General features: G+C 36.1%; 1 protein-coding gene across 1 annotated transcript in view; it reads right to left on the bottom strand.

The window, feature by feature from the left end:
• LOC115454698 (aminopeptidase N) overlaps window positions 1–14,812 on the bottom strand; it is a 41,930-nt gene extending 27,118 nt beyond the window's left edge. The window contains exon 1 of the mRNA XM_037440285.1: window positions 14,763–14,812. The gene's annotated coding sequence lies outside the window, so the exon portion shown is untranslated. The remainder of the gene's footprint in view (window positions 1–14,762) is intronic.
• Window positions 14,813–18,042: the final 3,230 nt, after the last annotated feature.

Here is an 18,042-nt window from a genome sequence, read left to right on the forward strand (position 1 = left end):
AATCATGCAGATGGCGCTCTTGCAGTATTTGTAATAAAACCTTTTTGGACATAACAATCCAATGTTCTTGAAAAGAGAATAATGTCCTTACTACCTCCACGCTTAAGACTATAATGGAGCCCTACATAATGAACGTGTAAGGGCTTAGAGTGGGGATAGCATTATGTTTGGTAAAGCATCTGAAAATCGAATTCCTTGATAGAAACCACATCGCTTTCTTCGTGTTGCTTATTACCAAACAATGGTTTAAGTACTTCGGTCAAGAATACATTCACCATTTTTAACGTTCAGTTATTATAATCAATTATAATGTAATGTGCTCGACATTTTGGAAATTCTCGAATTTCCAAAAAAATCGTTAATTTGCTCAACATGACCCAATTTGCAAACCCGAAAGTTCTTCATAAGACTTTCGAAGGTCTGTGAAGTTTATCATGATTTAGTTGCAAATTAAGGTATTATATTCACTGTGGAAAGAAGGCTAACTTCCGTCACTTACGGGACAACTTATAACAGAGCTGGAAAGCCCAATACGAATACCACCGGGACATCCCCAAATTTCAGATCACTGACCTGTTTTTTCCTTGATTTAATCTCGGAATAATTCTTATTTAGTACCGTCATAAAACACACATGACGGTTAATAAATAAGGGACTGTTTTGAATACTGCGAACTCATATTGGAATATAAAGTTTAATTCATTTGAACATATAAATGATGTTTGGTCACCGAAGTTAAATCATGCAGAGTTTACAGGTCTCTTGCTGGTATTCAAATATTAGTTCTCATATATCACATTTCGAATACGTTCCCCGGTCTATCGATTGAAAGTTTTGAAAAATATTTCAACTCATTTAATTTTACGCAGCGTATTTGGGACCTAGAATATTTATTATACTAAATTATAAATTCGAAATCTATATTGAACTACATTTTAAAGCAACGTAACGAAATATTTATTTACAGATTTAATGCAACATTTTTCCCCAACCCAAATTTATTCCGCGGGAACCAGGCTTGCATTCGTATTTCTGTTAGTAACTGGATATTACCGAGGCGCCATGTTATATACGTATCTATAATTGTTTTGAGTTATTGCTCTTTATGCCAACAATGTAATAAAACATAACATTATAAAGTAAGAATATAGTAAACAAGAAATATCGCTGTATGGACATGTTTACTTGAACGTATCCACATCAGACACATTGGAATATTCATTGTATTATGTAGCTTATTCTAGTTCAGCCGTCTCAGTATTTCTCTAGACATACCACGAAGGCGTCTTAGTTTGTTTTGACATACAGTGCAAATTTATTGATATAGAATATCTAAAAATATAATTATCCAAAAACTATATCTTTCTACAATATAATTTATAAATGTCCTACAGTACAGAAGGCTTTAATGGGCATTGGGCCGTCGCGTAAGAATGGTGAAAACAAGATAACCATTCCATTCATCCTCCAAATGGTGGCAGCGATAACGCGTTTTTTCCCGTGAAAAAAGAGATGCAAAAATATAAAGAAGAAAGAGACGAACAATGCTTACAGTGATCTATAGCATCTATAGTATGGGTTTATTTAAAAAGTTTAAACTATAAATATTAAGATTTAAACATACGATGCGCGAGTCGCGACCCTTGTAACCTTGTGTAATTGCGTTTACCTTCTTCGCGACCTCAGCTTAATATAAATGTTGCAAAGTAACTTGCACAACTGTCATTGACGTCGCCAAATGTATAAGGAAATGGTACGGAAACACGAGCAATACGTTAGCAATACATTGCAATACAATAGCAATCGTAGAGTAATTATTTGTATTTATTCGGGATTATCAAGTTCAGTATTTTCTAAATATAATGCTGGTAGTAGGATATATTTTATATCTGCCCGCATAGCGACAACCGTACACAAGGTTTTAAAACCCGACATTAGCCCACGTAAGTGCGTCGCGTTCCGGGATCAGCCTGTGTACATAATTTTGTCATCTACCGAGGGGTAATCATCTCTCGTCAGTCGACATTCTATTGCACCCCACTCTACTCACCATCAGGGGCAGTGGGGCCACTTTGCCCGTATAACAAAAAAATGAAATGTGACTTTTTGGAGAGTTTGTGTTGGACACTTTTAGCAACTATCAGGCGAGCTGTTTGCTTCTTCGCTGTTAAAATGAAAAATACTCGTTTTGATAAAGCGTTATCCATATCATTAAATAGATTTTTCATTTAAATCATAGGTTAACGAAAAAGCTGCTCAACTGAAAAAAAGTTAAGCGATGTTTTGAAGCTAGGTAACACTATCCACCTTGAATATAAAGGCGCACACATATTTAATATTTGTGTTGGTGTAGTACACAAACATTTTAGTTAACTGTTTAACTGATCCACATGTTGCGATCACGATTAAATCAGAAAGTAGTGAACTATATAACAATTACCGAACTATTCGTAATATCAGTGCGAACACGTTACATATAGACTGCAAATGCACAGAGCAAACCTTTCACTGAATCAAATACTTTAGGAAGTGACAAAGCAATCATGCGTCATATTATTTGTGTCTTTCTGTAGGTTTTTTGTGCACGACAAAGTGATCTGCATCTGATGATAAGTACAGAGGGGCCCAATAGAATATCGACTGTCGAGAGATGATTATCCCTCGGCAGTCGACACAATTTTGTGTTGTAGAACCTCTTGTTCGAATATAATTTAAAAATTAAAAACATAAATGTCTTTTGTCAACTCGTGTAAAACAAGTGCTCAATGATAAAAAAACATTCTCTGAATTTATCCGTATTTTTCATTTCACGTATAGTATTAAATTATTTTTACTACAAATCGTTATCAGCACGAGTCTTTTCTATAATACTGCGATTACAACGTTCACTAACGCCATTTTGTTGAGGGCTATATGGAACCGTTGTTTGGTATTGGATTCCTTGAGAATCTAAGTAGGCCGCCATCTCTTTATTGACATACTCAGTACCATTATCCGATCTCAGTATTTTAATTTTCGCACCAGTCTGTCTCTCAACAAGTGATTGAAATGTAAGAAACTTTGACATGACTTCTGTCTTAGAATTCATACAATAAACAAATATAAAACGCGTATAATCATCTACAAAAATAATAAAATATTTATTGCCTTTGAATGAAGTAGTTGACATCGGTCCACAAACATCTGTGTGAACTAATTCCAGTGCTGATGTAGCTCTCTTATACTTCAGCCTCTTGAAGGGCTTCCTAGCTTGCTTACCTTCAATACAAGGTATACATGGTTCTTTGTCAACTTCTACGTACTTCACGCCGACAGCAAGACCCTTTCTGAGTAGGTCCATACCAATACGGCAGAGATGTCCAAGACGCTTATGCCAAAGCTGAAACTTTGAAAGCTCTGAATTAACAATGTACGCTATATTTTGTGGTAAACGAACAGAACAATCTAAATGAACCAGTCCACCACTATAAGAACCATGGAAAGCAGCATTATTTAAATAAGATACATCATCAGTTTTATAAAAATTACAACCATTTTTATCAAAAATTACTAAAAAACCTTTTTCAACAACCTGCTTTACTGATAGCAAATTGCAGTTTAGGCGTGGAACATGTACGACGTCAGCTATTCTGCAGACTCCACTATTCGTATCAATAGATACATCACCAACGCCTATAGCTGCCAACTTCTCTCCATTTCCCACAGTAATTGTACCTCCATCTATAGGACGATAGTTGATAAACCAATCTGCACGGGGAGTCATATGAACTGTTGCACCTGAATCCACAATCCATCTATTAAATTCTTTACTTTCTGGTGCAGATAAAGACATTTCAGTGCAAAATTGTTTCGAATTCGTTACCCGCTGTTCCTCATTATTCACAGCAAGACCCGTTTCACGTTTTGTTTCCTTTTTATTATAAACAAAACTTGGTTTATCCTTTTTAAGAGGACAGTTGGGAGACTTATGCCCTGGTTTTCTGCATTTATAGCATATGATGGTAACGTAGTGAAGTACAAGGCTAGATTAGTTGCCAAGGGATTCACACAAATAGAAGGTGTAGATTACCATGAAACCTTTTCACCGGTTATACGCAACTCATCACTGCGAACCCTACTAGCTTTAGCAGTGCAGGAAGGGTACAAAGTTCGGCATATGGATGTCGACACAGCTTTCTTAAATGGTGACTTGGAAGAGGAAGTATATATGACACAACCTGAAGGTTTTGTTCGTAAAGGTGATGAGAATAAAGTCTGTTTATTAAAAAAAACTTTGTATGGTCTGAAACAGGCACCAAGAGCCTGGAATACAAAGTTAAAACAAACTTTGTTAGCTATAGGATTTATTCAAACTCCTTCTGAACCTTGTGTTTTTACCAAAAAGATTTCGAATAAAAACTGTTTAATACTGGCAGTTTATGTAGATGACATTGTTGTTATTTATAAAGACAATGTGACGTTTGAGAAGTTCAAATGTGATTTTGGAAAATATTTTACAACAAAAAATTTAGGTATAATTAGTTTCTTTACGGGAATAAATATATGTTCGCAAGAAAATTCTATAAAAATATTTCAAAGAACATATATACAAAAGTTGTTGAAGAAATATGATATGCAAGATTGCAAAGGTATTTCAACACCACTTGCATTAAAGAAATTAGAACCTGGTACAGGTGAGTCTAATGATTCATATCAAGCTCTTATTGGATCTCTCATGTTTTTGGCTGTTAACACGAGACCAGATATAGCTTATACAGTAAGCTATTTGAGCCAATTTAATACAAACAACGATCAGAGTCACTGGCGTGCTGCTAAGCGGTGTCTTCGCTATTTGAGTGCCACTAAAGATGTTGGTATAACTTATAGGAAAGTGGAAGATTTTAAACTACAAGCTTATGCAGATGCAGATTGGGCAAATTGTCCAGTTGATCGACGTTCATACACTGGATTTTATTTCGAGTTCGCATGTGGTCCAATATCTTGGGAATCACGGAAGCAGCCTACTATTGCTTTATCTTCGGCAGAAGCCGAATACATGGCTTTAACTTCAGCCACTAAAGAAGCTTGTTTTATAAAACGTTTTGTCACTGAAGTAACTGGTAGATCACCAAATGTTATTTTCTCTGATAGTCAACGTGCGCAAAAACTTGCATTGAATCCAGTCCATCACAATAGGACTAAGCACATTGATGTAAAGTTTCATTTTGTTAGGGAAAAAGTTAATGACAAGGTTGTAGAATTAATGTATATGCCTACAGATGAGCTACCTGCAGATTTGTTGACAAAGCCATTGGGTCCAATAAAGCATATCAAATGCATGAAAGGCATGGGTATGAGTTAATACATAGTTATGTATTAGTTTTATAAGAAACTGTATTTTACTATGTTGTTATTTTATGTATTTAATTTATTAAGGGAGGATATGTTGTAGAACCTCTTGTTCGAATATAATTTAAAAATTAAAAACATAAATGTCTTTTGTCAACTCGTGTAAAACAAGTGCTCAATGATAAAAAAACATTCTCTGAATTTATCCGTATTTTTCATTTCACGTATAGTATTTCATTATTTTTACTACATTTTGACTGTTGGATTCGGATATACACAAGCTGATTCCTTACGTGAGACCCCATGGCGGGTTTTAATACCTTTTGTACGGTGGTTGGTATCCGGGCGGATATAAAATATATCCTACCAAAAACAAAACCTAGATCTGTTGCGTAGGCAAACATTCTTTACCTAATATTCATGTTTTCCCTTGAGTTTTATTTAACCTTTACCCTTTACTATTACTTACTTATATCTACGTATGTTTGTCCAATGTTTACGTCCGTTACCTAGCAACCAAGGCCAGTGAATAATTCGATGGCTGAGCAGCTGTTTTAAAGCCTGTAACGATGCAGGCCGCTTCCCCTAATCGATGATGTCTGTCCTCTCCCAACGACCGCCCTGAGCCGAGGTCCGTACCCCACTCGGGGGTGCACTCAGCGTGGCCGTTTAAATTTAACGGGCTGGAGGGCCTAAAGCGTTCACCCGGAAGAACGGTGCAGCTGAATAAGCCGACTCGCGTCAGGCTATCAGCAGTAGTCATTCAAAAAAAAAAAAAAGCAGGCCGCTTTTGACAGGTCCGTCTGGAGATTTTAGGATTTTAAGGGAGGACTATGATCGGCAGTGAAGTTCACTTGATTGATAATTATACAATAAATGATAAGGGAATATAGCCCATTTCGTTCTGTTAACGTTGTAAAGAATACTATATTGTAATAGTTACAGGTACCTATCTACTTAAAAAAATATCTATACTAATATTTGAAGAGGAACATTTTGTGAGTTTGTTTGTTTCTAGTTTTTAGTAGCTTATGTCTGAAATTACTGCATTGATTTTGAATATTTTTTCAGTAGCAGAAAGTTACACTATTCCTGGGTGGTATAGCCTTTTATCCCGGGAAAATATGGACGGGCAGAGCGGCAGGCAGAAGCTTGTAAATAATAAAACACAAACATACACAGTGTACACTGCATTTTTAAGGCTTCAATAAGCTCGTTAATATTTGCCGCGCCTTACACTCACAATGCCAATGCACATGATTCACGATGACTTCATAGTGTCGAACAATAGATCGGCTGTAATTTATAATCGGACAAAGAAGTTTTTTCTTGTAGGTAACCGTTAATTTAAATTTTTGCGGAATGATTTATAGTACCATAAACGGATAAGAGATAGCGCTGGTGCGTTATGACTGTCTTATAAAAAGTTAGGGTGGATTTATTTATTTTTCAAGGAGGTAAATAAAAATGTGACTAGTCAGACATTCTGTTTGAATAAACAATGATAAGCAAGAATACGCTTTCCTTTTCTAGTCTCACGAATTTAATTAAATGTTTCTGTAGCTATTGTTCTTATTGTTGATTCTTTAATTAATGAACGCTCCCTTGTACGACTGTCTATTTGGGTACGTACGACAGATTTGTCTATTCCTTCCGCCGATCAGTATTAAGCAAGCCCTAAATTATGAGATCATTATAACTTGTTTAATTGCTAGGTGGGGACATGACTGGGGACCACTACTCCAGTACCCCATAAATTCCTGAGGGATTCCGCCGAAATGCTGAGCTTTTCTAGACTTTGATAAATAATTAACTAAGAAATTTAATTTTTAACAATTTTGTAAGACTATAGCATGTTAGTAAATATTGAAGCATGCTTTCTCAAACCGCATTTACTTAAACATAAAGTAGCTGGAGTCAGCTCTTTTATATTTACCGTAATGCGACTCGTATTAGTGTTAATTTATGCAAAAGTATGTGAAAATACTAACATTACCTGCTCGAAATCTCGTTTTGAAAAAGTTCGTTGACTTCACGCATGATTTGACGCGGCATCATTTCGGCAAATTATAAAATTCGGCAATGGCCTTTGAAAAGTTATCTTTTTAATACACTATAAAATAGATATAAACCTAGATTTTTATTGAGCTGCAAATTTTATTCATTAAAACACCGTTTTAAGAATATCGACATTTTGAATCTAACGGTAGGTTATTTCGGTTTAGATAATACATGTTTATTCATTTATAATAATATCAACCTGTATGATATACTGTCTCAGTGCTGGGCACGGGCATTAGTCCACCACGCCAGCCTAGTGAGGATTGGTAGACTTCACACACCCTCAAAATTCCTATTGAAGTTCTCGGGTATGCAAGTTTGCTCACGATGTTTTCTTTCACCGTTAAAGCAAGTAATAATTCGCAAAGAATACACATATATATTTAGAAAAACAGAGGTGTGTGCTCTTGGGTTTTGAACCTGCGGACGTTCGTCTCGGCAGTCCGTTCCACACCCAACTTGTCTACCGCCGCTTTGTTACATTATTCATTTACATACATAGATACATAAATTATGTTTCAATATTGCAAAGATTCTACACAAAACCTAAAAATAAGTATTTGAAAAATGAATATATTTTAATAAATTATTGCTCTATTTATAAATTCTGTTAATATGATTCTACTTTCGATCCGAGAAGCTCTGTTGCCTAGATAAGAACTGTTGACTAGTACCCGGGAGACCATTTGGGTAGATACCATTATTTTATCTTTTTCGACCTCTAATCAACAACACTAATATATTAGCAAACAGTAAAAAAAATAATTCCACGTTAATAACAGCGTATAAAAACGGCATATTTTATACGCGATGACGCGCTTCAAACGCAAAACGTGATGACATCGGGAATTTTGGCTTACAAAAGAGTGCGCTGAAAACGCGCGTCATCGGCGCGTACAAATACGCCGTCTGAGCAGGCCCAAAGATGCTCGAGCAAATTAGTTTAGATTTAAACTCAATTAACGAGATCATTTATAAAATATACACAAGTAGATTAATTTGCAGTTACAACAATTTAGAATTCTGCGAGCCTCGACACTTCTATTAACAATATTAATTTTTATCTATGGATCATGTAGTAGTTCGCACTTGTAAATCTCATTACCAGTCAATAACCCACACTCGCGTCCTTGTTGATATAAGATGACCTTTTAATCATCAGTCGTTGACATGTATGTTTTGTAAGTCCATTACAATAAAAAATTAGGTCTGGGTTATCTTGCGGAAATTGTTTGCGTATTTTTATACACGCTGTGTGATTGATATTTGCCTTGACTGTCCATATAGAAGGAAAGCCATGCGGAACTTTGTAATACAACTGCACTGCTCTGCTCTAGTAATTCTGAGACACCATACGTTGTCATATCATCATCATCATCAGAATGTCCACTGCTGAACATGGGCGTCCCCCAAAGATTTCCAGATCGCTCTATTGGAAGCGGCCTGAATCCAGTGACTTTTATGAGGTCCTCTGTCCACCTCGTTGTATAAATTGTAATAAAATGCATTACTTCAAACCAAACAGCGCTTGACGACAGAAATAGACAACTCTGTGTAACCACCTATTCAGAAGTACTCTTGCAAATTAAAAACATAAATCTCGTACAGTGTTTCTAAAACTGCTTTGAAATGTATTGTTAGCATACAAATATTCTTGTAAGAGTATTTGTGACTCCTTTTATTATAAAATACTGAGCGTTTGGCCGAGGCAGAAGTTCATTGACAAGTGTAAGTCGTTTGGTTGGTGAAATATTAGTGAAAGTATTCCTGTAGTCAGTGATAGTTCTTTTTATTACCTCCAAAAGACGTAGTTAAACGTATTTTTAGTTCGTCTAGAGTTCAGACAGTGGGCTTTTCAAAAGTAGCGCGAAAGGTGCAACATTTAAGCAACGCTCTCGTCACAGTCGCGGACTGCCGTTACGTGCCGACACATTGCATCACATTGATTTATTCGGCGAGTCTTACGTCTACTTGAAAACAAATTACTTAATCATTATACGTGGCCAGGAATATACCGATATCAGCAATTAACTGCGCAAAATTGATTTTGGGGAATTTCCGTTTTTATTTCGAAAAGAATTATTTTTCATCTATAAACTCACAAATTCTTAAGTATTCTAATTAATTAAGATATATTAAATTACACAAAGAAATCATTAAAAAAACTCTAGTTATATACAAATTATCTTATCTTTCTCTTTAAAGGGCTGTACTGTAAACTGGACATTATCACCACAAATTTCAAATGTCAAATTTCTCCGTTTCTCTGGATTCGTGCCTGTACGCCAATCACATGACATATCCAAATACATTAAATGATAAAATAAGTTCAAACAATAATACTAATTAGATACCTAACATGGATCGTTTCCACATATAAAAAACCCAGTTTCTCGTAGGTACCTAACTTTTAACTGGATGATAAACTTTATCGTGATGTCAAATGTTAATTAGGCATGATTAAAAATTATTTATAAATAAAGTATGTAGGTATACCCACTCTAATTTTTTTACGAGGCTTCTTCTTATTATTTGGCTCAAAATTTACGAAGTTTCATCCAAGAGGTACTCTCACTAACCTAATCACTATAATAAAATGCCAACAATAAAATGTGAAAGTATGCCTAGTCGTTTCTATGTCTAAAGGTTGATTTAAAATCATAATCAAAGATCATAAATATAAAAGTGAGACAAATGAACAACTATATTCATTCAACTGCAGTTTAAAAATTTTTTGTGTTGTACAGTCAGTAACAAAAGCTGAACAAATTAAAAATTTCAAATCGCCTTAAAATTTTCAACAATCAAATCAAATTTATATTGCACTGAAATACACTTCATAAACAATATATTTTGATTAAAAGTAATGAGTAGAAGTATTTAAAAGTTTTGAATGTATTGTGTGTAAACTGCACCTTATATTAAAAATAAGTTTATATTTGATGATTGAAAAAACATTTGTCTAAAATTTTACACAGATAAATCAAGACTTGGATTAATTTGGAGACAGCTTTTTTACCGGAAACATGACTAGGTATTATATCCAAAAACACTAACGCGAGCAGATAAACAGATACCTAGAGCGTAATAAAACGAACGTCTTGTGGTCATATACTTAATTCCATGAACTGCACTGGAGACAAACAAGTACAAGTAATTCAATAATAGATTTATGCATTCACATAAACTTGTTACCACAATAGAAGGAAAACGAGATTTATATACTTGGTATATAGTTTATGTACATATACCTAGTCTTGCCATAAATATTGTAATAAAGAAAAAAGAAAATTGTTAACTGCAAATAACATTTATTACTTTTACAGTGTGTCAGTTTAATACATAAATATAAAACAATTAAAAATATAAAAAGCTTATTCGAAGTGGTCTCCATTGGCTGCAATACAGTCCTTTAAACGATGAGGCCAGTTATCAATAGAAGCACGCACTCTTTCCATGGGAAAATTCTTCACTGCCAATCGTATAGATTGTTTTAGGGACTCCAAATTATCATGGCGTTTAGAGCAAGCTGTACTCTCTAAAACTGACCACAAATCATAATCCAGCGGATTAAGATCGGGACTAGACGACGGCCAGTCTTCAGCTCTGATGAAGTCCGAAACGTTCGATTCCAACCAAGACTGCGTGGACCGAGCTTTATGACCCGGCGCCGAGTCTTGCTGGAAGGACCATACTTGGTTATTGAACATGGTGATGTTAAGGGGCTTAACTACCTTCTCAAGAATGGTATCTTGATACACTTGTGCCGATGTTTTGATACCTTTTTCACAAAAATATGGCTCAGTCACTCCTTCATAGCTAACACCCCACCAAACCATCACTGAAGTCGGATAATGTCCACGTTGCACTCTGTCGACTAATTGGGAAGCTTCCTTAGAGCTTTGAGCATAAATACGGTCATTTTGTTTGTTAAAATGTTGCTCAATTGTAAAAATTTTCTCATCCGTAAACAAAATTTTTCTGTGACCTCCCTTTGCGTACCGCTTCAGTAGTTGTTTCGATTTTACCACCCTATTCTTCTTTAAATTATCAGTTAAGAAATGGCCAGTGCGTCTCTTATAGGCTGCAAGTCCTAAGTCATCTTTTAAAATACGCGACATGGTTCTAGGTGCTATCTTCATTTCCCGAGATAAAATCTTTTGCTTTCGGACAGGATTTCTTCGAATTCTTTCCCTTACTGCTTTGACCACCTTTTTCGTACGAACACTACGTGGACGGCCAGATCTTTTCTGTCACAAACAGAGGAGGTCTCATTGTACCTATTAATAGCCCGGTACACAAACATTTTACTAATACCATAGTGTATGGAGAGTTTTAAAAATTGCATTTGGCTCCATACCTACTTTGTGTAATGCTATCACAGCGATTCGGTTCTCTTTATCACCCCACACCATTTTAATATCGCAAAATATTTTACAATGTATTGGCGCCAAAATGAGAAAACACAATGAACAATCGTATAAAAATGACAGATTCGAAATTCAAATGTAATATTTTTTTATAATTAAGTGTAACAGTATTTATGGCCAGACTAAGTATTTTTCTATAAATATAGATCTTGGAACTTTTATGCGTTTATTCTTTTCATATTATCGGCTAAAAATTGATAAAAAAAAAATACAAAAATCAATTATATGTTCTGAACAATTTTGAGCATTAGCATAATGTAGTAAGTACACTTGCCATAAAAAAAAAGAAAAAAAGAGTTTTAATTTCTTTATTTGAAGGTGATAGTAAATTTGAAATCGCCTTGAAGTGTTTACTTTGTAATTCTTCATTTTAATTTATGTTAAAAAAGCATGTTTCGTTTTGCAGTAAAACTATTTCCAACTAAATATGTAAACTATTATGAACACGTTAAAAACTGTAAACTATTTATCTATACTAATATATAAAGCTGAAGAGTTTGTTTGAACGCGCTTATCTCAGGAATTTCTAAACGGATTTTGAAATTAGACTACAAATAAATCCTTATACTAAAGATATTTTCAAAACAACAAAAAGGGCGAACAATAAGCATGCCGTAGAATTAAGTTTGTGAATATTTTTTCTCCCGAATGAGTTCCTAGTAATGTTGAAATGCATATTAAGTACAAAAACTTGACGCACATACGCTTATGCCATTAAAAGCACAAACAAAAACACACATCAACATTGATGATTAACATATAAACCTGATTGTTTTTCTGCGTAGAACGGTGCGCCGGGCAAAGGAAAACACGAGGAAATCCATGGTCACTAATTGCAATATAATTTCTAAAGCAAGTGTAATTTATTACCGGCTTGTTTATGTTTTGTCATAATCGAGGGCATTCGGTTAAATAAAGTAGGGAAATAATTAGAGACAATGTAGGTAAGAACGTGTTGGTATAAAATGACTTTTTAAACTAAATGACGAGAAGCCGACGTTCTTAGATGTGCTCAGGCTGTAAACAGTACGTATCTATGGTACTCGACGAACAACTTGAGAACACGACCCCGTAGTGGGGGATATTTTTGTACGGTCAGGTAGCTATATTATACATGGTATTCATTCTTAGCCACCAAAATAGCTAAACAAATGCAAAACTTCAAATCGGCTGTACACGTTAAGTTTAGTTAAATCATTTTTTGTGTGAAGTAAAATTATTTACTTTTATTTTATTTTTGTAAAGAAAAATAATTATAAGAACGCAAAAGTGTATAGGCAATTTGAAGTTTTAAATTTGTACAGCTACTTATGTGGGTGACTGTACTAACGTCCACGCAAATATTTAGTAACAATTAACAAAGCTTGCGAAGAGTGCAGTTAGGTTACTGCGCATCCTACTCTAATGTGGGGTCAACGCAGCGCATTTTTTTAACCTTCTAGAAAATTTCACTTATTACTATCGGGCGCCTAATAAACCTGAACATTCTGACTACAAATATAATCAATAGAAAATTGTTAAAAATCCAAGGAAAGTGTTTCCTAGTCGGGACTTCAATGCAAAATATACTTCACAATATAATAGCTACTGAATAAATAAGAATACTTCACTATAAAGCTGTTGTGGCTTGCAGGCATTTATAAGTTAGTTCCCGCTGATTTCATGCGACTGATCTCAGCATAAAAAAATATTATTTTAAGTATAACACGTAGATTATATATTTTTGAAAAATACCATATAACGCGTGGAACACAGCGTGAAACAACTTTTGTAATTTTGGCAGTTTGTTCCCATGTTCGTTAGCGTATCACGGCAAAAAAACTCATTAAAATATAGGTTTAATTCGAAAACAAAGGTAAGACTAGGCATTATGGTCGAACGACTACAGCCTGTCCTCTAAGGAATTAAAAAAATAATAATAATTCGAAATAGTAAATATAATGGTATTTCGCATATTTTAAGAACGAAACCAGTTTGCAATATTAAGATACTGTGGGTCGCGGATCGAGGCTGCGTAATACGTTGTTGATAAATCTGACATTGCCCTACTAGCGGTGGGTCAGGGATTCAGTTCCCGGTTTCGAACATGTTCTTCGATTTTAAGTTGTTTTTTATTATTCGAGTGCAATTAACTTTTATCAATTTAATTGTTAACTTAAATTTTTTTGAACTTTCATTTTTTTCATATTTCTGGACATAACGTTAACAATTTTTTTAATCATTAGACATTTTATTTTTGTATCTATCTAATATGGTAAATCTATTTAGTTTAAGCGTATTAACTATTAAGATGTTTACTGAGTAAATTGGTTTTATTTGTAAACACTGCATGGAATAAACAAATTGTTCGTCACGCATTTACAATGACGATACGTCCTTGAGCAAATTACTTTGTATTCAATTCACTAATTGGCACCACATAAAGGCAACAAAATCACTTTTTAATAAATCATAAACAAATGAAATTAGCTACCTAAAAACGTAAATAATCAATAGACAAACTGGCGAATATTATTTTGGTATGTGTTATTTTCTTTAAATAGAATTATAAAATGTTAATTATAAACGCAGATTTGCATAAACAAACAAATTAAAAGTTATTAACTCACTCCGTGTCCTTACGTATGCAAAATTTAATAGAAGTACTTATAACGAGTCAAAATAAATGGCATTTATAACCGGGTAATTGTAACAATGTTTAAAATATAAAAAGGCACGCAAAATAAATGCAATATTTAAGTAAATAAAATTATAGAAAACACACATTAGTAAATAAATGCCGACTGCTTCAGATTAATTAATAAAAGCATCGTCACAAGGAAACAATTGCATAAATCCACAAGGCTAGTACCAAAAAGTTTTAAATCACAAAGGTAAAGACAAGTTTAGAAAGCAAAAGTATCGGACGCCGAAGGCCCACGGACTGATCGATAAAGCACTTACGTGATGCGTGGCGCCCAGCCGACGGTCAAACGTTGACTGTCAGAACTTTTATGTAATATTTAGAGAGGGTATTACAATTATTTGTTTGTTTTTACAACGTACGATGCGACTGCACGATTTTTAGGCGACATGAAGTAGGTTAACAAATATTTCAGTAATATTAGGTTCATAATGTTTCTGATTTAAATGCTTTTAGGTTAGATGATTTGTAGCGTTTATAAAAACAATTGGGTAGTCGGCGGGTTTAAATAATCATAGTCTGAGCAAAGTAGTGTTTATATAATTATTAGGTGTATTTTATACCATATACATGTATTTTATCCTGTTTTAGTATAAAAAAATACTGAATCATTTTACTAAAGCTACTATTGCTTAAAACTTTTCTAATTCGTTTTCTACCCACGTACCTACACAGACGCCTCTTAAAGACATTAAATCTTAATTGCATGAATAGAACAAAAGTTAAGAATTTACCTCTAAGTGAACCATTGTATTGGTTAAACTAGCGACTGCGTAGGTTTAGGTCGTAGGTCTACAAATAGCTTTTTTTTATTGCCGATAAATCGTGTCGTATCGGCGCGGTATAAATGCGCGTCAGTGCAGTAAGTTTCTCTAAGCGACGCGGACGGCGGCGTGCGAACGACTGTGATTGTCGCGAGATTCGCCATAGTTACTAATGGATTTAATAACTAGGGGGCCACCAACAAATATCGCATTCATGAATACTAGTCAATGCTTTGTACCTAATTCTTAAATTAGGTACTTACCTCATTTTTTTTTGTGGAACTGCCGTTGTTATCACCGGGGGTACTTACCCTTTTTTTTTTTGTTTCGCGGAGAAAGTCCCTTATTACTACCGCCCAGCCTTCGTGGGGGGCGACTGAGCGGTTATGCTGGGGTAACCGTGCCTTACGGCCCGGCGTTGAGCCGCCCGGATTTGATGGTGACCTTCGGGCGGCCGCCGGGCCGCGTCCCTAACCCTATATACAACTTAACCTATGTACGGCCTACCAGCTAAAACTCCGCGGTGGCCCTCTTCGGCGCATTAGGAACGGCTGCGGGCTTCCTCTGACGATGAAGTGTCTAGTCTGCGACCGCAGCCGCCCCTGCACGGTGCCGCCTTGCGGCCCGTCTCCTATGGGGGGGGCTCAGAAGCCCCCGCGCACCGAAGGACGCCCTCGGCGTCTACGGCAGCGTGAGGCCAACTACACACACTGCCGTCCAACCCGGGGGTTAACCGACAAATGTGCAAAGATGCACAGAAATGCACTAGGGCGGACAGCCCCTGCTGCCCGCCGACAACCCCCTTCGTGGCCCCTATTAGTCGCCTCTTACGACAGGCAGGGGATACCGTAGTGGAATTCTCCAAACGCCCCCATTCCACAGGGCGGGGCCGGGGGTACCCTGCTAACGGTGTACAAGCGATCCCTCGGCTTAGCAACCACGGCAGCCCCATGATGAGTTGGTGGGCCCTACCGCTATCACTGGAGGCTCGGTAGCCTCCAGCTAGACGGTCTTAGGACCCGGGAGGAAGAAGGGAGGGGATAGAGGGAAGGAAAAGAAGGGGTAGGAATAGGAGTTCTTAGGATGGTTGGAAGGAAGGGAAGGGAAATGTTCACGAACCCTTAGACAGACCTAATCTGAATTTAGCAAAAGAGGCATACGCACGAGCTGCGCGCCTAGGGTCGCGGCAAATGTGCTCCCATGCATGGGCGTGCATTTGGTGTGGAGACCAAGGGCACAAGACTTGTCTCGGGGAGGGGGGGAGGTTACCTAATTAATTAAACAAAATACAAAATACTCATTACTAAATTAGATAAATAATAACATTGCTTGAGGATATGTATTATGAGTACTGAATGCCAGAACTAAAACTTTAAAATAGAGATTGCTTTAACTACGTTTTCCTCTTTTTTATGCGAGAAAAAAACGCTTTATCACTACTTCCTCTGGGGAGTGAGTGAAACGGTTATGTTGGTTTCACCGACCTTACGGCTCAATGTCGACACTCGGGAGATAGATAATAAGAAGATATATCTTCATCTGAAGCAAAATTGAACAGAGTCCCTAAACCTATATACACCATACAGTTGCATACCAACCAAAACCCACAGCGCCATTCTTAGCTGCATACGAGACAGCCGTGGAGTATCTTGTTGCACTTAGGAAGCTGCACGGAAAACTACCTTTTCTGCCTAGCTCCTTCACCGTCACGTTGCACAAATGATTTAAGTGTCTATTTGCCTAACAACAACCTGAGAGAACACAATCCAAAGAATACAGTTTTAAAAAAAATCACGCGAAGTGTTCATCGACGTGGGATTCGAATTCAGGAACATATAACCAACAAGCCACCTTGCCATAGACAAGTGAGATGAGAGAGAGTGCCATGAATTTTGCATGTTTATAATCCTTTACAGACCCTGAAATCCTTAAATTGTATGTATGGTGCTAAATTACATCCGACATTTCCACCTGTAAATGCTTCTACGGTTATGGTTAAAATGCGAATATGCTGGCTCGTAAGTTTGCACGATGTTCCAGAGAAGTCGAAATCACACTTTTTAGAGCGTACTGCTGCTCATTTTATACATGCAGCTTATGGGCCAGATATTCTCAATAATGCTTTCAGGATGCTGTTCGGGCTGTCACGGATCTGTAGCGCTTCTGGTATGTTTGCTGAAGCGAGAGTGGACTGCTTCTTCACCACTATGCGCAAGCGATGTGCTTCTCTAGTGCGCAGGATAAATAAAGTAGGGAAGCACCAACAGCATTCTGGTCATGATAGCGCGCAGATTTGACTGCATGTATATAAATCACTGTTGCGCTATCTCTCATGGATTGGAGTGTCATTCCTCATTTTTAAAGCTTTGATTATGACTAACATAGTATAAGTTTTCTTGTGTACCTACTAACAATGTTGAGTCATGAGTTACTCGCAAAATAAATAAATAAAAAAAAATACTTTTTGAAGTTCATAATTTAGTCTCCCGCGTTGCTTGCGTGATAATCTTATCTTGCTAATATTATAAATGCGAAAGTTTGTGAGTATGGATGTATGTTTGTTCCTCTTTCACGAAAAACTACTGAACGGATTTGGATGAAACTTCACAATAATATTGGTTATACATCAGTATAACACATAGGCTACAATTTATAATGATATTGTGTAATTTAGTCGTAATATAACGATACATATCAAGTAAGTCGGAAAAATTATCCCGAAAAACTCCTTCACGCAGGCGAAGGCGCGAGCAAAAGCTAGTATAAAATAAATTAA

Source organism: Manduca sexta, chromosome 18, assembly GCF_014839805.1.
Source record: "Manduca sexta isolate Smith_Timp_Sample1 chromosome 18, JHU_Msex_v1.0, whole genome shotgun sequence".
In the NCBI taxonomy this organism is placed as follows: Eukaryota; Metazoa; Arthropoda; class Insecta; order Lepidoptera; family Sphingidae; genus Manduca; species Manduca sexta.